Here is a 21,356-nt window from a genome sequence, read left to right as displayed (position 1 = left end):
ACTTTATAGAAGCTATAAAATGTGACTGTGATCTTAATTATGTTTGAATAATGCACTTCAGGGTTGAAGGCCACTGCTTCGGACACAGTTGTGATTTTATAAGCTGTTCATGATGAAATACTGCATGATATGGTGGGTAGATGGGTTTTTGTACAAATGGTAATAATGCACTTTACGGCTGGCAACAACTAAATAAAGTTATTATTAATTGATGAGCATACACTGATTCTAACCTTGCACCAAACAGGATTAGGTTGAATGATTCTCTGCAAATAAAAAACTCATAAAATATATTTACATGCAATTATTCTAACAATGAATCATTTACATAGTCCATGGTGAGCCGTCCAGTCTCCTAAGGATGCAACTGTTGAACGCCACTGGGGAAGGACCATGTGATGATGGAAATGAGCATCACTTCTCATGCATCAGGCCTTGGGAGGTAAATGTCATGCACTACAAGCATTAACCCTGAGAGTTACAGCTCACATTTTCCTACTTTCACTTCTCATGTTTTTGGACACTGTTCTCTGGCTGTTGTCACTCAACCATCAATGTGGCATAAAATTACCAAACACCACAACCAGCTATGAATATTCTCCAGTTTGTGCTTGTTAAATCTGTTTGAGCGTTATGGGTTCATGGGTTTTAGCACTAAATCCCAAAGTTAGCTGAAAATACACTTGTTAGTCCAAGCATTGTTCATAGTGTTGTTTTTACAGGCGGCATGAACAGGTGTGCTTGGATGTTTTTCTTTATAACTCTACTATATCGAAGGAAAAATAGTTTATTTTCCTTTAATCCACACTCTGCTGATGTATTAATGTGTTGCTTGCAACTTCTTTTCTTCTTCTTATCAGTAGAGAAATGAAATGAGCAATCACTGACAACAGACACCCTTATAATTCTACAAAGCTTTGAGTGTTATTTTTCTTTCCTGACTAGTCAGGTCTTCTATCATCAACTTTTTTATCATCTGGCATTTGGATGTCCCACATAGTTGTAATTTTATCATCGGCTGTAATTCGCTGATGGCTATGTAGGCTTGGTAATTGACTAAAGCTTGTCACACATTCACTGCACTTGAATGGTTTTCCCCCTGTGTGTGTTCGCTGATGTACTTGGAGGTGTGATAACCAACTAAGGCTCTTCACACATTCACTGCAACTGTATGGTTTTTCCTCTGCGTGTGTTCGATAATGTCGTTGGAGGTGTGCTAAGCGACTATAACTCTTCATACATTCACTGCATCTGAATGGTTTTTCCCCAGAGTGTGTATGTTGATGCCTTATTAGGAGTGCTGAGTGACTAAAGCTCTTCACACACTCAGTGCAACTGAATGGTTTTTCGCCTGAGTGTGTTTGCTGATGTCTCTGTAATTGTGATATTTGACTAAAGCTACTTCCACATTCACTGCAGTTGTATGGTTTCTCCCCAGTGTGTGTTCGCTGATGCAGTTTAAAGTTCGATAAAAAACTGAAGCTCTTTCCACAGTCATTGCACTTGAATGGCTTTTCTCCTGTGTGTATTCGCTGATGAGTCCTTAATGTCGTAGAGTCACCAAAGTTACTTCCACAGTCACTGCAGTGGTATGGTTTTTCCCCTGTGTGTGTTCGCTGATGTCTTGGAGGTGCGATAACCGACTAAAGCTCTTCACACATTCACTGCACTTGAATGGCTTTTCCCCTGTGTGTACTTGCTGATGTTTCCTTAATGTTGAAGATTCACTAAAACTACTTCCACATTCGCTGCAATGGTGTGGTTTTTCACCTGAATGTGATCGCTGATGTTTCTGGAGATCTGATAAAATACGGAAGCTCTTCACACATTCATTGCAATGATATGGTTTATCCCCAGTGTGAGTTCGCTGATGTCTTTGCAGGTATGATAACTGACTAAAACTCTTCACACATTCACTGCATCTGAATGGCTTTTCTCCTGTGTGTGTTCCCTGATGGTGCTTTAATAGTGATGACAAACTAAAGCTCTCACTGCCTGTGTATGATTCTTCTTTCATGGTTAGAGTCTCTGGGTCGGGTCTATATTTGTCTACATCACAATACTGTGTTTCCTGATGGGCCAACATGGTTGTAAAGCACTTGTATTACTCTCGCTTTCCTGTATTTTTTTATATTCAAGACATCTGATTTCCAATTTAAAAGTAAAATACAATGGTCACTAAATAGTTGCCACACTCATAATATGAGCAAGGCTTCCTTACGAGAGATTACGTCTTTAGATTGGATAACAGTTTTCAGTGCTTGTGGGTAAGGATTAACCTCATTTCGGTTGGTGCACATTGGGAGAGTCCGTTGTATTGAAGACAGCAGAAGTCCTCTTTCCTTTACCCTTCAGTGGTTTTCTTCACTCCGTTGTGTTTTTCTCTGGTTGCTGTGGTGTCGGGAGGAAGAGTTTACAATACACCTAGAGCACTGAATTATGGCCTGTTATCATTTTAGGAATCAGAGCACTGTGGTAGCCACATCATAAAAATCCCATGATTAAAGCTGATGTTGGTCGGCTGTTTATTCAGGAGGTGGTTTATCAGTCTTGTTGCCTTAATTTTCTAGAGGTAATTTCTTAGTCTCGAGGTGTGAAGGTGCAAAGCTCAGACTCCTGCGTTCACTGAATTGTCCTTCGGAGCTTCTTCCAGCATCTATCAGTCTATGTTCAGGGTCCTCAGTCTGTGATTGCACTGATGTTTTCCTGAATACTGGAGTTGATTATTTCTGACCATTTGTTGTTGATTTACTGAATCATTTTTGTTATTCTCAAGCAATTGATGCATTCAAGAAATGTGTCCTGTGGGATGTAAAGAGATTTAAAATTATGAAATACAAATGTACTAGAATGTGATACACAATATTTAACTGGATATAAACACCATCTTTTCTTTACCATGATTGAAACTTAGCCAGGGTTAATTCACCATACACAGATATTTAGCTAAATGTTCTGTTGAACACATCCCGTCCTATTTTCTTCTTAAAAGGAGCTGATTTACCAGTGTTCACATAGTTACTTATTAAAGAAACGGCAAGCACGGAGCACCTACATGCTACAGATGCAGCTTTAGGTAGATGCAAATGGACAAGATTTCATTTAAACAAAAACAGATTGTGGAAAAAGAAGGATCCTGATATACTGCTGTTTCTTTAGTTTCAGGAAGTGTATATAACAAAGTTAACTCCTCTGGAAGTATATAACAAAGGTAACTGCATTCACATACTTCAATCCTTTCCTGTTCACATTGGATCAGCTCAAGTGCCAACTCCTGTCTTTACAGGTCATCAATGATGTGAAAGCTTTTCTGGAAACTAAATTAGACTTCTTAGTGATTGATATGGGACTCCTACAAGCAGATCAGGCCATCCTCAGGGACAGAATAGATGTGAACAAGTCAGTGCTGGCTGGATTGCGCCCTCGCTGACCCACATCACATCACATGAAATGAATGCCAAGGACGTCTGACCAAGTGCCATGACTCCACAAACTGTGCCCTGTTTGGAGTGGAGGGGCCTCTCAGAGCACATGTTGAGAAGGCTATATTCCTTGTGGCCTTGGCTGGGGGATAGGGAGAGCAAAAATGGGCACCACTATTAGGGTACGGATTGTGCATATCTCTCTTGAACAACAACCCAAGAGACTGTAATCCCCCAGACCTTGATGGAACATGTTCCTCTCGTCTCCGATTTCCTTTTCAGCTTTCCTTTGGTCATGGCCATGTTTGAGACACAACCAGGAACGGGGTTGGGGTAATTGTTTTATGTTTTTGTTAGTGGACACTCAGCATTAATCTATACACGCGGGGCGGGGACCGACTGTGATCACAGCCTCTAGAATTCCAAAGCTGGAGGAGGGCAGATGGACACCTAGACACTGAAATGCTAACGCATCACACAACATTTATGCCCACATACTGCATATTGACTTTGAATATCCAGGGAATGGCCAAACACAGATGCAGTCAATTATGTTATTCCTACTTTCGAAGCAGACTCACACTGTGTTTCGCCAGGAAACAAATCTGTCTGCTATGGAACTCCTTAAACCGCAAAGACGGTGAGGGGCCAACTAGTGGCAAACTCATACTTGGCTTATCAATCAATCAATCAATCAATTCAGATTTGTAGAGCACGGCTAATTACCTGTAGGGTATCCAGGCACTGGGTTTCTGCTGGGATCAAGTGAAGAACCAGGTCTTGGGTCCTTTTATGGATTCAGGGTGAGAGGGTGATATTCTGAGGGGTAGGAAGAGGTTGTTCCAGGACTTGGTGGCAAGGTAGGAGCATCCTCCACTGTTGCTTCAGCGGATACGGGGAATGAGTCCTGCGTAGAGTGCATTGCCACAGTCCAGCCGGCTGGTGACTTGAGCTTGAGTGATGACTTTCCTGGTGTTGACAGGGAGCCACCTGAATATTGTTTTGGGCTTGCGAAGGGTGTGGAAGCAGGCGGAGGAGACTACGTTGATCTGGCATTTCATGGTGAGTTTGCTGCCCAGGATGATGCTGAGGTTGCAGGTGTGCTCTGCCGGCGTGGGTCCGAGCTCTGAAGGCTACCAGGTGTCATTCCACAGGGAGGTGTTGTTCACAGGGGGCACAGAGGCCAAAAGCTCTAGGAAACCCACCAATGATTGCTATATGTTGCCACTGAACAAGCAGTCCCAAGAGCAGTTACCTTTCAGGCACGAGGGCCATGATATGACTGGTGCAACAAGTGCAATGGCGCAGGGGGCAAAAGCTCTAAGAAAACCACTGAGCGCCGATTATTTCTATATTTTACTACTAAACAAGCAGTCGCAAGTGCAGTTACCCTGCAGGCACTAGAGGCCACTATTTGAGTGGTGCAGCAGGTGCAGTGGCACAGGGGCCTAAGGCTCTAGGAAACCCACTGAATACCGATTATTGCTGTATGGTACCAATACCCCCTCAGAGGACCCCTCTCAATTCTTCAGCAACAAATCTCCTTCCATTTACAGTATGTTCAACCTGCTATCGGACCCGACAGACCTAGTCAATGCCTCCCGATCTTACCCAAACAGCAAATGCTAACCAAGTGGCCCATCATCAACCCAGAAGAGACTGCTGCCACCATCACATCCATCTTCTCAGGGGTCCCATCGGACCTCTGCCCACAACATGCCTACTCCAGAGCACTGCAACCCATACGTGCCATGCTCACACCCATTCTGAATGCTTCCATCTCTTCCGCAACCTTTCCAGCTGCTTGGAAACTGTCAGAATCCCAGTGGTGCGCGTTCCAGGGCCCGCACCTGGGGGAATCCCCGCCTACCTCCAGGCAACGGCAACTACCCAGTGGAAAAGCCCACTGGTTTGCAGAGACCATGAAATGGTCATCCTGTTGTGAATTCCACTGCCAGCTAACCCCTTGACCCCTGTCATGGGGTCTAAATGTACTGCAATAGGTGATCAATCGTGCCTCCTACAATTCAATGTGAGAACAAACATTGCCGGTTATTACCGCCTTGGAACCCTGCCTGCGTTGAAGTTTGCATTTACTACAGTAGGTGAATTTATTGCCTGTTGTGATTCAAAGCGAGAACCAGAATCGCCTGTGGTTGCCACCTTGGACCTCTGCCTGTATTGGGGTTGCATGCATTGTAATATGCAATCAATATTCTATGCTGTGATTCAATATGGGAACTAATATTGTCCATTGTGAGAAAGTAGCCTCTTTCTAGCCTTGTTACCCCCACTTTTGGCCTGTTTGTGAGTATATGTCAGGGTGTTTTCACTGTCTCACTGGGATCCTGCTAGCCAGGGCCCAGTGCTCATAGTGAAAACCCTATGTTGTAAGTGTGGTTGTTATGTGTCACTGGGATCCTGCTAGCCAGGCCCCCAGTGCTCATACGTTTGTGGCCTATATGTATGTGTTCCCTGTGTGATGCCTAACTGTATCATTGAGGCTCTGCTAACCAGAACCTCAGTGGTTATGCTCTCTCTGCTTTCCAAATTTGTCACTAACAGGCTAGTGACTAAATTTACCAATTCACATTGGCATACTGGTACACCCATATAATTCCCTATTATATGGTACTGAGGTACCCAGGGTATTGGGGTTCCAGGAGATCCCTATGGGCTGCAGCATTTCTTTTGCCACCCATAGGGAGCTCTGACAATTCTTAAACAGGCCTGCCACTGCAGCCTGCGTGAAATAACGTCCACGTTATTTCACAGCCATTTACCAATGCACTTAAGTAACTTATAAGTCACCTATATGTCAACCTTCACCTGGTGATTGTTGGGTGCCAAGTTACTTAGTGTGTGGGCACCCTGTCACTAGCCAAGGTCCCCCCACATCGTTCAGGGCAAATTCCCCGGACTTTGTGAGTGTGGGGACACCATTACACGTGTGCACTATACCTAGGTCACTACCTATGTATAGCGTCCCAGTGGTAACTCCGAACATGGCCATGTAACATGTCTAAGATCATGGAATAGTCACCCCAATGCCATTCTGGCATTGGGGGGACAATTCCATGATCCCCCAATGCCAATCTCCCCAATACCACTCCCCACTCCAAAAGTGGAATGCGAACCACGAATGGACCCCAAACCTATGTGACCTTGTAGAGGGTCACTGGGACTATTAGAAAATAGTGAGAGTTAGAAAAATAACCCTCCCCAAGACCCTGAAAAGTGAGTGCAAAGTGCACTAAAGTTCCCCTACGGACAAAGAAGTCGTGTTAGAGGAATAATGCAGGAAAGACACAAACCAGCAATGCAACAACTGTGGATTTCCAATCTAGGGTACCTGTGGAACAAGGGGACCAAGTCCAAAAGTCACAAGCAAGTCGGAGATGGGCAGATGCCCAGGAAATGCCAGCTGCGGGTGCAAAGAAGCTTCGACTGGATAGAAGAAGCTGAGGTTTCTGCAGGAACGAAAAGGGCTAGAGACTTCCCCTTTGGTGGACGGATCCCTCTCGCCTTGGAGAGTCGTGCAGAAGTGTTTTCCCGCCGGAAGGACGCCAACAAGCCTTGCTAGTCGCAAATCGTGCGTTTGGCGTTTTTGGACGCTGCCGGGGCCCAGGAGGGACCAGGAGGTCGCAAATTGGACCTGAAGAGAGAGGGGACGTCGAGCAAGACAAAGAGCCCTCACTGAAGCAGGTAGCACCCGGAGAAGTGCCAGAAACAGGCACTACGAGGATGCGTGAAACGGTGCTCGCCGAAGTTGCACAAAGGAGTCCCACGTCGCCGGAGACCAACTTAGAAAGTCGTGCAATGCAGGTTAGAGTGCCGTGGACCCAGGCTTGGCTGTGCACGAAGGATTTCTGCCGGAAGTGCACAGGGGCCGGAGTAGCTGCAAAGTCGCGGTTCCCAGCAATGCAGCCCAGCGAGGTGAGGCAAGGACTTACCTCCACCAAACTTGGGCTGAAGAGTCACTGGACTGTGGGGGTCACTTGGACAGAGTCGCTGGATTCGAGGGACCTCGCTCGTCGTGCTGAGAGGAGACCCAAGGGACCGGTAATGCAGCTTTTTGGTGCCTGCGGTTGCAGGGGGAAGATTCCGTCGACCCACGGGAGATTTCTTCGGAGCTTCTGGTGCAGAGAGGAGGCAGGCTACCCCCACAGCATGCACAAGCAGGAAAACAGTCGAGAAGGCGGCAGGATCAGCGTTACAGAGTTGCAGTAGTCGTCTTTGCTACTATGTTGCAGGTTTGCAGGCTTCCAGCGCGGTCAGCGGTCGTTTCCTTATCAGAAGGTGAAGAGAGAGATGCAGAGGAACTCGGATGAGCTCTTGCATTCGTTACCTAAAGTTTCCCCAGAGACAGAGACCCTAAATAGCCAGAAAAGAGGGTTTGGCTACCTAGGAGAGAGGATAGGCTACTAACACCTGAAGGAGCCTATCAGCAGGAGTCTCTGACGTCACCTGGTGGCACTGGCCACTCAGAGCAGTCCAGTGTGCCAGCAGCACCTCTGTTTCCAAGATGGCAGAGGTCTGGAGCACACTGGAGGAGCTCTGGACACCTCCCAGGGGAGGTGCAGGTCAGGGGAGTGGTCACTCCCCTTTCCTTTGTCCAGTTTCGCGCCAGAGCAGGGGCTAAGGGGTCCCTGAACCGGTGTAGACTGGCTTATGCAGAATTGGGCACCTCTGTGCCCAACAAAGCATTTCCAGAGGCTGGGGGAGGCTACTCCTCCCCTGCCTTCACACCATTTTCCAAAGGGAGAGGGTGTCACACCCTCTCTCAGAGGAAGTTCTTTGTTCTGCCATCCTGGGCCAGGCCTGGCTGGACCCCAGGAGGGCAGCTGCCTGTCTGAGGGGTTGGCAGCAGCAGCAGCTGCAGTGAAACCCCAGGAAGGGCAGTTTGGCAGTACCAGGGTCTGTGCTACAGACCACTGGGATCATGGGATTGTGCCAACTATGCCAGGATGGTATAGAGGGGGCAATTCCATGATCATAGACATGTTACATGGCCATATTCGGAGTTACCATGGTGAAGCTACATATAGGTAGTGACCTATATGTAGTGCACGCGTGTAATGGTGTCCCCGCACTCACAAAGTTCAGGGAATTGGCTCTGAACAATGTGGGGGCACCTTGGCTAGTGCCAGGGTGCCCTCACACTAAGTAACTTTGCACCTAACCTTTACCAGGTAAAGGTTAGACATATAGGTGACTTATAAGTTACTTAAGTGCAGTGTAAAATGGCTGTGAAATAACGTGGACGTTATTTCACTCAGGCTGCAGTGGCAGGCCTGTGTAAGAATTGTCAGAGCTCCCTATGGGTGGCAAAAGAAATGCTGCAGCCCATAGGGATCTCCTGGAACCCCAATACCCTGGGTACCTCAGTACCATATACTAGGGAATTATAAGGGTGTTCCAGTAAGCCAATGTAAATTGGTAAAAATGGTCACTAGCCTGTCAGTGACAATTTGGAAAGAAATGAGAGAGCATAACCACTGAGGTTCTGATTAGCAGAGCCTCAGTGAGACAGTTAGTCACTACACAGGTAACACATTCAGGCACACTTATGAGCACTGGGGCCCTGGGTTACCAGGGTCCCAGTGACACATACAACTAAAACAACATATATACAGTGAAAAATGGGGGTAACATGCCAGGCAAGATGGTACTTTCCTACAGGAGCTTTACATGTCTCCTAGTTCAGCCTAAGCTGCTTTGCCATAGCTACCTTCTATCAGCCTAAGCTGCTAGAAACACCTCTTCTACACTAATAAGGGATAACTGGACCTGGCACAAGGTGTAAGTATCTCTGGTACCCACTACAAGCCAGGCCAGCCTCCTACATCCATCATTTAGTTCCAGAGAAAGAGTGTGTGTCAGCACTAAAAATCACGGAAGCACTAAGGGATAGCCTTCTTCGATGGGGCTAGTGTATAAAACCAGCCTTGCCCAGAACTGCGTGCTCACTATTCCAGGAACTGATCAGAGGAACAGCTTCTATCCTGGGCTCCTGCACTATGTTTGTTCAACTAAGCGCTTTGGTAGTGAGTTCACTCACGCTGCAAGTGATCCGGCCTACACTTCAGACAGAGTAGATGCCCCCTGGTAGAGGCAGAGTCCGCCGAATTCGTTAGCATTTCAAGCCTCATCATAGTTTTGGTTCTAACTCAGAGGAACAGACTAACTATAACCTAATTTCTTGTGCAACCAGTAAAGACCATTATTGATAGAAACGATTCCAGGGAAGGCAGTTCCATAGAGACATACCAGTTTGATTGAAGATTAGAGAACATAATTCATGAATATTAGTTAATCTCACTCTCTCTCTCAGCCAGGTGACTTAACCTGGGGCATTGAACAATTGAAGGAGAGAGAGAAACGTTTAATAGAACTAATGGTATGTATGCCTGCAACAGTGTCCAGAATGGGGTGTACCTAGGGTGTTAAAAGGTATGCATTGAACAAGTGACTTCACCTAATCCCATTTGTTTTACAGCCTACTATTCAAAGACCATGTATAGAAAATTAAACCCTGAAAAAAGCAGAATAGAGTGAGAGTGGATAAAAACTCACTCCTTCTAAAGCGGGTGAAGTTTTAGGGGATCTCAGTGCTCAGGTTCCATCTGAATATTATGGGGGTCATTACGACCCTGGCGGTCAAATTTTTGCAATTATGATCATGGCGGTTACCGCCATGGTCATCCCCCGCTTCTCCGTTCCGCCTGCCAGGGCGGAGACGACCGCTGGGCTGGAGACCTGGGTCTCCAGCCCGGCGGTCGTCACTATACCGCTGGTGGTATTTGGACCCTGCTGTGGCCCAGGAGGGACCAGGATGTCGCCACTTGGAAGAGGAGACAGAGGGGGCGCCCAGCAATGTAGGGAGCCCTCACAGAAGCAGGCAGCGCCCGCAGAAGTACCTGAACAGGCACTTGGAAGAAAAGTGAACCGGAGTCCACCCAAAGTCACAAAAGGGAGTCCCACGACGCCGAAGGACAACTCAGAAGAAGAACCATGAAATCCATGGCGGTAAGCACTATCAGTGCCAGGGAATTCCTTCCCTGGCACTGATAGGGGTCTCCCCCACCCCCAACCCCCACCCTGACTCCCTCCCCTGCACCCCCCACCTCCCCTGCCACCCCCCAAAGGTGGCAGAACCCCCCTCCCCACCCCGACCCCCAACATCACATCACTCATTCACACACGACACGCACGCAGGCACCACCAACACACATACACGCACACACACCGACATACATGCTAACATCCACACACACAGTCAGACACGCACACCCACATTCAAACATACACGCACACATCCATACAGACATACCTACAGACATACACGCACTCATTTACAAACACACAACACCCCGCAAGCATACACGCACTCACACCCCCCCTCTACATACACACACGCACACCCCCATGCACGCACACAACACCCCTCCACCCCCCTCCCCTAACGGACGATCGACTTACCTGGCGCGTCGTTCCTCCGGGAGGGTGCGGGATCCATGGGGGCTGCTCCACCGACACCATACCGTCAACAGAACACCGCACGCCGAATCACAGGACGTGATTCGGTGGGTGGTGTTCTGTTGACGTGGCGGTGGAGGTGGAGCAACCTCCACTTCCCCGCCGCCCGCCAGTATGGCTGCTGGCGGCTCTCTGTCCGAAAAAGGACGGAGAGCTGCCAACAGTCATAATACGCCGAGCGGAAAACCGCCACCACTGGCGGTCTTCAGCACGGCGGTCCCTCGCCGGTCTTGACAAAAGACCGCCAAGGTCAAAATGACCCCCTTTGTGTGTTCTCTTTCTCCCTCCCCACTGTTCCTATCCACTAAACCCCTTTGTCTCGTCTGGCCACTCCAATACTCTGTGCTAGTACAGCATTCAGAGATGGTGGCGCCTGGAGGTGGACTTTTTGCTCTCCGTACAGACCCTGAGGAAGAACCGGCATGACAGAAACACACAACTGTGGGGGACACTAATGAAGAAACCCTCTGCAGACCCTTCAACGATCACCAACTACAGGCTGATCTCCTTGCTACCATTCCTGGCTAAGGTCTCAGAGAAAATAATCAACAGATGACTCCTTTAATACCTCAATAACCACCAGCCCCTCAACACCACTCAGTCTAGATTCAGACCCAACCACAGCATGGATGCCCACATCGTCACCATGAATGACATCCGCATGACTCTGGACAGAAGGGACAAGGTGTCCTCATCTTCCTGGTCCTCTCTGCAGAGTTTGCAATAGTCCCCCACCTCGCCCTTATTGATGCAAGATCAGAATCCAGGGAGACGCACTCCGGTGGGTCTGCTCCTTCTTGACTGGAAGAACCAAGTCATTCAGCCTGACACCGTACACTTTGGATGCCTGTGGCCTCATTTTCAGAGTTAAGCAAGGAGTCCTCTAGCCAGAATCATCCGCTTTCACAGCATCAATGTCCTCTCCTACCGACAACATGTAACTCATTATGAGTCCCATGGTCAAGACCCGCAGTACCCGGTTCAAGGTCAATTCCTGCATGACGGAAATTTCCCACTAAATGAAAACCAACTGTCTCCAGTTGAAGATTGAAATTGTGATCTTCGGGAAGAGCACTACACCGTGGGACTACATGGACCATCATCACCCAGGTCAAGAACTTCGGGATCGTCATCAAAAACAAACTCAACATGACCATCCTAGTCAACACAGTCACTGCCTCATGCTTCCATACCCTGTAGATGCTGAGGAAGATTTTCAAATGCCTCACAATCAGCACCCAGAAAGCTCTCACACACACCCTGGCACAAGCAAGCTGGACTACAAGAACACCCTCTATACCGGGGTCAGCAAAAAACTCACAGAAGGCAGCTGAATATTCAGAACTCAGCAGCCAGAATCACTCTCAACCTCACACACCGCACTCATATCACAGCACACCTAAAGGAGCTCCACTGGCTCCCCACACACAAACGAGCTCAACTCAAACTTCTCACCCGCACTTTCAAGGCACTACATAACACCGGCCTGGCAGACCTCAACAATCGCATCTGTTTCATAAACCTTCCAAGCACCTCTGTTCGTCCAGACTTTGCTTGCACACATCCTACACATACGGAAAATCAGATCCGGCAGTCAAACCTTTTCCTACATCGCGCCTAAAGGATGGAACGCTCTGGCACTACGCATAATAGCCTCCTCCTCCCTTCTTGACTTCTGCAGGAAGTTGAAGACCAAGCTTTTCTAGGCTTTGCTCGCTCAAGCCTGCTCAGGGCCAGGAAACCCTCTCAGATGATAGATCGCTCTATAAATCCAATCTTGTCTCTAAAGATGCACACCATAGCAGATTGAGAAAACATCTTGTAAAGTATGCGTTTCAAGGCGTTCTGAGTAACTGGTCTAGGCACTTTCCATGTTGAATAGGTTTAACTGGGTTTAACGTTTGGCAAAGCACTCTTCTGTGTGCTGAGCACTCGGGGTCTGCAAGGAACACCCAGAAGCATGCCCAGGCAAATACCAGGCCATGAGCGGGCTCACCTGTGACCCTCTGCAGTCGGATGAGGCCGAATTGGGCCCTCTCTCCTGACCTATCACTCTTCCAGTAGCATTTGTAATGGAGTTGGTCTTTGTAAACTTGGTACATTTTCTCGATAATATGGTTATTACCATTTTGCCTATGATGCATTCTTGGATATTTCTTCTAGTGACACTGACACTAAGGCTGCATTTCTATCGATTTCTGGTGGTATCAAAGCCATCTTAACCAGAACACAGCCCCAGATGAACACTAATAGGCCTCGGTGATTCGATGGTAATTGTTCCAAAGCCTATAAACACCTCAAGATAGCCCATTTATAGGTTACCTCGTTGTCCCCTGGAGGTGAGAAGGAGCAAACCAGATTACAATGTAGCATTTTAAAAAATGGAAGAATGAATTAAAAAATCTTGCCTGGGAAACCCTGATTGACACCAGTGCATCTAAAGATACCTCAGCTTTTTGGAATAGTGTGGGGTAGATTGGAGTACTGTGGGGAAGAATGCGGTAGAGTGGGGTACACTACAGTGGAGTAGATTGTGTGGAGTGGGGTTGGATAAATTGGATTGGAGTCGAGATTGGAGTAGAGTGAGATTCGGCAACAGTGGAGAGGGTAGAATGGAGTGAAGTGGACTGGGGTAGCTTAGGGGAGTGGGTAGAGAGGGGTAAATTGGAGTGGAGGAGTGGAGTTGATTGAACTGGGGTATATTGGGGTGGAGTGGGGTAGAATGGAGTAAGGTAGAGTATAGTAGATTATATTGTGGTGAATTGGAGTGCAGTGGGATAGATGGCAAATAGTGGAGTGCAGTAAATTGGGGTAAAGTGGAGTGGGGCAGATTGGAGTTGGGTAGATTGGGGTGAGATAGACTGGAAGGATTATGGTAGGCAAGATTGGAGTTGAATGGGGTAGACTGGAGTGACATAGACAGGGGTGGGGTAGATTGGAGTTGAGTGGGATAGAGTGTTGTGGGGTAGAGAAGAGTGCAGTGGGGTAGACTGTGATAGACTGGAGTGGATTATGGTAGGGTAGATTGGAGTGGAGTGGTGTAGAGCGGATTGGGGTAGACTGGAGTAAGATAGAACAGGGGCTGGAAGAAGTACTGACCAGAAGAGGTGAAAACACTCTCCTGGAGACACCACCTGGGAACTCTCAGCAAGATCTGTCAGGTACAGGAGCTGGAAGAAGTGCTGAAAAGAACAGTTGAAAACTCTCTCCAGGACACTCCACCTAGGTACTGTCAGGCAGGACATGTCAGGTACAGGAGCTGGAAGAAGGGCTGACCAGAAGAGCTGAAAACTCTCTCTGGGCACTTCATCTGGGTACTATGAGCAGGATCTGTCAGGTACAGGACCACTGAAGCAATAAAAAACCAACCCAAGTGTTTTAAGTACTTTTTATGTCAACAAACATCTCAGTACAAAGTCAGAAAGCCATTGATGGCTACACTGATGTGTGACAGCTATGCACAAAATGATACCCGGCAGGTCTAAATGTATTAGCACAGTGTGATTCTTAGCCAGACGTGTAGAATTGCACAACTGTACAAGCACCACATGCATTGTTGATTTCTCAGTTTGTGAATGACCACTAACTTGTGAGTATATGAGCATCCACAAACTCCAATCTGACCTTTCCCCACGCTGTAAACTGTTAATTCTACTCCAGCAAAATGCTGAAGTAACTCTCCCTGGTTGGGAAACTTGGTGGCGAGTAGAAGGGGCACTTCATGGGAAACTGGAGGAATGGCAGTGCACACAACATGTCTTCTGTACATACTCTTACACTCATTGTGCATTTTGGTGCCTCTTTCTCCAGTTTATCAAGGCCCGTTGTTTAGTGTCAGGTTAAAAAATACTGCAGGGTTAGAATAATTAAAAATGCAATTTGTTTTGTGGTTGCAAAGTCTTCTAAGGGAGCACAAGGCAGCCCTGGCCCAGGGACCTCCGCGCGGGGCTCGGGAATGGGCTTTTGCTGCCTGAGTCTCGCAAGGTGCAGCGCAGCGTGCACTGACTGCTAACGGTGCATTACAGGGCAGCAGTGAGATCTCTCCCACTGCACTGAGATGAATCAGAATGCGAAGGCGCTCAGTGTGCGGTGAGCAGCAGAGCACAGACCCTCACGGTGCAGTCAGATGCAGTGCACAGACCCTCACAGTGCAGTGAGCAGCAGTGCACAGACCCTCACAGTGCAGTGAGCAGCAGTGCACAGACCCTCACAGTGCGGTGAGATGCAGTGCACAGACCCTCACAGTGCAGTGAGATGCAGTGCACAGAACCCTCACAGTGCGGTGAGATGCAGTGCACAGACCCTCACAGTGCAGTGAGATGCAGTGCACAGACCCCTCACAGTGCAGTAAGAAGCAGTGCACAGACCCTCACAGTGCGGTGAGAAGCAGTGCACAGACCCTCACAGTGCAGTGAGCAGCAGTGCACAGACCCTCACAGTGCAGTGAGCAGCAGTGCACAGACCCTCACAGTGCAGTGAGCAGCAGTGCACAGACCCCTCACAGTGCAGTGAGAAGCAGTGCACAGACCCTCACAGTGCAGTGAGATGCAGTGCACAGACCCTCACAGTGCAGTGAGCAGCAGTGCACAGACCCTCACAGCGCAGTGAGATGTAGTGCACAGACCCTCACAGTGCAGTGAAAAGCAGTGCACAGATCCCTCACAGTGCAGTGAGAAGCAGTGCACAGACCCTCACAGTGCAGTGAGCAGCAGTGCACAGACCCTCACAGTGCAGTGAGCAGCAGTGCACAGACCCGCACAGTGCAGTGAGCAGCAGTGCACAGACCCTCACAGTGCGGTGAGATGCAGTGCACAGACCCTCACAGTGCAGTGAGCAGCAGTGCACAGACCCTCACAGTGCAGTGAGATGCAGTGCACAGATCCCTCACAGTGCAGTGAGATGCAGTGCACAGACCCTCACAGTGCAGTGAGCAGCAGTGCACAGACCCTCACAGTGCAGTGAGCAGCAGTGCACAGACCCTCACAGTGCAGTGAGATGCAGTGCACAGATCCCTCACAGTGTGGTGAGATGCAGTGCACAGATCCCTCACAGTGCAGTGAGATGCAGTGCACAGACCCTCACAGCGCAGTCAGATGCAGGAATCCGTCAGATCACGTTTAAACCCCTCTCTTTCAGTGTCAGGGTCCCTCTCTCAGGCCGCGGTGGCGGGGAGACCCCGAACCCAGAGGGATCAACAAACTGAAGAGAACTCACCTCAGGCAGGAGTCCGGGAGAACCATCGGCACAAAGGGCAGAGCGCAGGAGGGAGCGGCCGGAAGTGATGTCACATCCGCTGCTGGTGGTGTCTCTGCCGCCGCTGACCCGGAAGAGGAAACCCTTCTCCCTCTCAGGTTCCGGGTTCCGAAGAGACGGCGCTTGTTCTGCGCTCATATGTAAAAGCAGCTCGAGTTGAACAGATCTTTGTATCAAGAGAGAAGAGTAAATGTCACTGTTTGTCTCCAACACAGGGTCCTGGCCGGCTACTAACAGGAACAGAAGTGTCTTCTTCCGGGTCAGCGGCGGCAGAGACACCACCAGCAGCGGATGCTGACATCACTTCCGGCATCTCCCTCTGTGTCCAGCCTGCTGCAGAGGAGGAAGGACCCCCTGTCTGTCTTCAGTCATCTTCATCTTCAGACCCTCACAGACCCCTTCCCCCCTCAGACCCCAAATCTGCACCTCCCCCCCAGCCCCAGGAGGAGGAGAGAGCCTGGAAATGTCTGCACAGGTTTCTGCTCATGTAGGAGATTGTCATTAAACATTAACATTAAACCAGCAGCAATCAAGAGGCTAGGCTAGGTAGAATTAACAGTTAGTGCACAGAAATGTCCTGGTGTCACTAACCTGAGACGTACCCTACAAGTTCACAAGTCCTGGTGTGCTGCCACTATTTTATGTGACATACCCTACAAGTTCACAAGCCACGGTGTGCTGCCACTTTTTTGTGTGACATACCATGTGAGAAAGTAGCCTCTTTCTAGCATGGTTACCTCCCCCCCCAACTTTTGGCTTGTTTGTAAGTGTTTGTCAGTGTGTGTTTACTGTCTCACTGGGATACTGCTAGCCAGGACCCCAGTGCTCATACTTTAAAACCTATTTGTCAGTGTGTTTTGCCTGTCTCACTGGAATCCTGCTAGCCAGGACCCCAGTGCTCATAGTTTGTGGCCTATGTGTGTTGTCTGTATGCTTAAATGTGTCACTGAAGTTCTGCTAACCAGAACTCCAGTGCTTATGCTCTCTCTACTTACCAAATTTGTAACTACAGTTTAGTGACTCCATATTCCCATTCTGATCGGCACACTGGACCACCCTTATAAGACGCTAGTATATGGTACCTAGGTACTCAGGGCATTGGGGTTCCAGGAGATCCTTATGGGCAGCAGCATTTCTTTTGCCACCCCAAAGGAGCTCATACAAACCTTTCTTCTGGACTGCCACTGCAGCCTGAGTGAAATAGTGCACACACTATTTCACAGCCATTTGTCACTGCATGAAAGTAACTTATAAGTCACCTATATGTCTAACCTTCATTTATTGAAGACTAGGTGCAAAGTTACTGTGTGAAAGAGCACCCTTGCACTAGTAAAGATGCCCTCACGTTGTCCAGCGCCGATTCCCCGTGCCGTGAGTGCGGGGATACCATTATAAGCGTGCACTACATATTTGTCAATAGATATATGTAGATTCACAATGGTAAATCCAAATATGGCCATGTGAGGTGTCTAAGATCATGGAAGTGACCCCCAATCCAATTCTGGTATTGGGGGGCCAATCCCACGCACCCTGGGGGCTCCACCATGGACCCCCCAGTCCTGCCAAACCAGCTCTCTGAGGTTTCCACTGCAGCCCCAGCTGCTGCCACATCACACACAGGTGTCTGCCCTCCTGGGGATTTAGCACCTCAATCCCAGAAAGGCAGAACAATGCATTACACCCTCTCCCATTGGAAATAGGAGTTCCACGCATGGAAGGGGTATCCTCCCAGAGCCTCTGGAAATGCTTTAAAGGGCACAAACGGTGCCCTCCTTGAATAATCCAGTCTACACTGGTTGAGGGACCCCTAGTCTCTGCTCTGGCGCCAAACTGAACAAAGGAAAGGGGAGTGACCACTCCCCTGTCCATTACCACCCCAGGGATGGTGCCCAGAGCTCCTCCAGTGTGTCCCTGGCATTAGCCATTTTGCATTCCAAGGTGTGGGGACCCTCTGAGACCTCTGAGTGGCCAGTGCCAGCAAGTGACACCAGAGACCCCTCCTGATAGGTGCATACCTGGGTAGGTTTCCAGTCCCCCTCTCGGGGCTATTTAGGGTCTTTCCTCCAGGTGTTTCCTCAGATTCGGCTTGCAGGATTCCTCCAGGACTCCACTGCATCCTCTGCTTCAGCTTCTGACTGTCGGATCAACTGCAGACTGCTCCAGGAACCGCTGTAACTGCAACAAAGTATGCAGGATGACTCCTGTGACCTGCAACTTAAGCTCCAGCCAGCATTTGCAACAGTTTCCAAGGTGTGCATGCTCTGAAGACTACCTCTCTTCACCCTGCACCAGAAAAACTGAGGGAATCTCCTGTGGAGTGACTGAGTCACGTCCCTGCTTCAGCAGGCACCCTTCTACGACGACAGCTGGTACTCTGGGACTCCTCTCCTGGCAACGAGCGTGCTCCCTGGAACACAGGTGGTGGACTGTCCAAAGGCCCAGCTGTCCAAATTTGGTGGAGGTAAGAGCTTGCCTTCTCCGTGCTGCGACAGTACCCCTGTGCACCACATCTTCTGCAGCTCCTTGGGCTTCTGTGCACTTCTTCCAAGAGTTCTTTGTGCACAGTGTAGCCCAGGTCTCTAGCACTCCATCCTGCAAAGCACAGCTCCCTGAGTTGTTCTCCGGCAGCGTGGGACCCTCTAGTGTAGTGCTGCAACAACTGCCTAAAATGCATCCATGTGGTAGTATAATTTGTTGTACCTTATCATGCATCTTGAGTATGTACTCAGATTGAGATGTGCCATTGTTGAGCCACAAAGACCTACTTGCAGGGTTTACCACCAGTGAGAGGTTAATGAGGATAATTTGAAGCTCTTTAGAATTGCTAGCCAGTGTATGCTGTTATCAATTAGTTATTTTTTATATCTGAAAAGCATATTTTAGCTAAGTTGTTAAAAGCAGAATCATGGAACCTGTAGAGAAAAATAAATGTCTCCTTTATGACAATGTGATTTGCTTGGCTCATTCTGGAACTGCAAAAGAGACGAGAGCGGGCCCTCCAGACCTATCACCCAAAGGGGACAGGGCACTGTGGTACAGTGAAGAAAAATAAATACCCCAATGGAATCAAATCAACTGTTCACACATAACACACAATATCAACCACTCCGTACCTCCAATGATCAATCTATATAAAGGAATTAACAATAAAAAATATAATTCAAATTTATTAATGAATCTAAACCCATAAAATCATAAGATAAGACCACCCATACAAACCCAAATCAATGATAAAACCCTCACATATAAATACCAGACACAAGGGAGACAAAACAAAAAGACATCCACTATAGTCTATTATATACACGCTGTCCCAATTTTGGTATATATGGGCCTATTGATTTCTGTCCACAGTCTCTGTACAGTTTAGGTCCGTTCCAATGGGTCCAGCAATCCAATTTGCGTCAACGCGTTTCGGTGGTTTTCCAAAAGTCCTTCCACCACCTTCTTCAGGACATTAAAATATACTCCCCACATATATCTTTCTAATCTATTCAAGACAAACAAAGAAACATATATCAATTCCCAATTTATTCACCCACCCTTTAAGGTTTAAAACAACACCAGTATAGCTAAACCCTCCCGTTATCATCACCACCAATTATAAATATAAACCTCAAATTTCTTTATAAAGAGTAATACAAATAAGAATTCACTACACACGTTCAATTTATCTATGTATATTCTCAAGCAACAAGCATCCATACTCTTCTTCTATCATTAGCTACTCCACTCACCTGCATATACCATAGGTTAAGTAGATGCCTTTTTAACCAAATATTTATACACACAATCTTAGGTTTCACGGAAGTTCACCCAACGGACAACTTCTCTATAGACAGAACAAAACAAATTAGTGGGTCGATAGAATCCCATCTATTGCATGCTCTGGGTATTACATTCTGTTATATGTGTCTCAACCACCACATGCAGGACCCATATTTTTACACCCATATTAAGTGTTGGATAAACAAATAGTGATAACCCTAGTTTTGTGGTAATTACAGTTTCTCTAATATATTAACAGATGTTATCCATTGGACTTACAACAGAGTCCATTTAACTTTCAAACCAAATTGTTAAGTCACAAGGGGCCCTGTATTAATCAATGGGCTCCCAATCTTTGAAATCTGAGGGTAAAATAACCTAAATATAAAAAAACCTTTAATTAACAATATTTTATTTGTTTCTATTCTCTATCTAAAGAATTCATACATTCAGTATAGCCACCTTGTTTGGCTAATAGGGTCAACTTCCATATATAGTATCAAACTCCCACTCCTTAGACCCCATTTTATACCCATCAGTCACCAAAATTATCCTATTTAAAATATATTTTATTATCCTTCAAAAGCAAAGATAATAATCAACTACCCTGAAAAATCAAGTCCAACCGGCATCCTCATTACGTGTGTGCTCCGCTCTGGTTTAACTAGATGCAAAATCACGCTCTTAATTATACAAAAATGGGTAATAATATTATAAATACAAATATCTTCCCTGTCAAAATAGCCGTCAATTCAAACTAATACATTTAACTTACACGAATGGCGAAGCTTCGTCCTCGTCCTCTTAATTAAAAACAACAAGTCCATCCCGGTGTTAGTCCTACCTTTATATCTAAAGATAGGTATAAACTTGTTCCGACAACCACCAATGAAACCAGGGTTTCCTCCAGATGACCACTTCCTTTTACTTCTTCCTAATATCATGTGTATCTAAAAGCTACAACGCTAACTCCAATCCCCTTTTGACAATACCCATGCCATCTTGAATTCCCACGCTCATAGCGCCATACATCCACCTATAAAACCAATCCTTTCCTTCCCCGTCTCCTCAAATTCTATATATCTCAACGCTGCACTGCTGACTACAAACCCCTTATTTTAATACCTGCACCCTCTTAAATTCTCTCAATAAAAGGGTCATCCATTACATACATCCTAATTCTTATACCCTTATATATTCTTAGTCCCAGGCGCATCTAACGACACAAAAATCCTTCACCCATGACCCTAGAGTAACAGACAGCATATTAAAATGATTTTTCCGGATACCATATTATAAACCCATCACGTCCACCATTATAAACAGCCCTGACCAGTCCACCAGGTGGGAAAATTCGGTAGGCATACATTTCGT

The 21,356-nt window shown here is 47.4% G+C and overlaps 1 pseudogene; it reads right to left on the bottom strand.

The window, feature by feature from the left end:
• LOC138278710 (zinc finger protein 208-like) overlaps window positions 1-21,356 on the bottom strand; it is a 236,817-nt pseudogene that overhangs the window by 27,902 nt on the left and 187,559 nt on the right.

The sequence above is a fragment of the Pleurodeles waltl genome, unplaced genomic scaffold (assembly GCF_031143425.1).
Source record: "Pleurodeles waltl isolate 20211129_DDA unplaced genomic scaffold, aPleWal1.hap1.20221129 scaffold_54, whole genome shotgun sequence".
Taxonomy (NCBI): domain Eukaryota; kingdom Metazoa; phylum Chordata; class Amphibia; order Caudata; family Salamandridae; genus Pleurodeles; species Pleurodeles waltl.
This window is presented reverse-complemented; position numbering and strand designations above follow the sequence as displayed.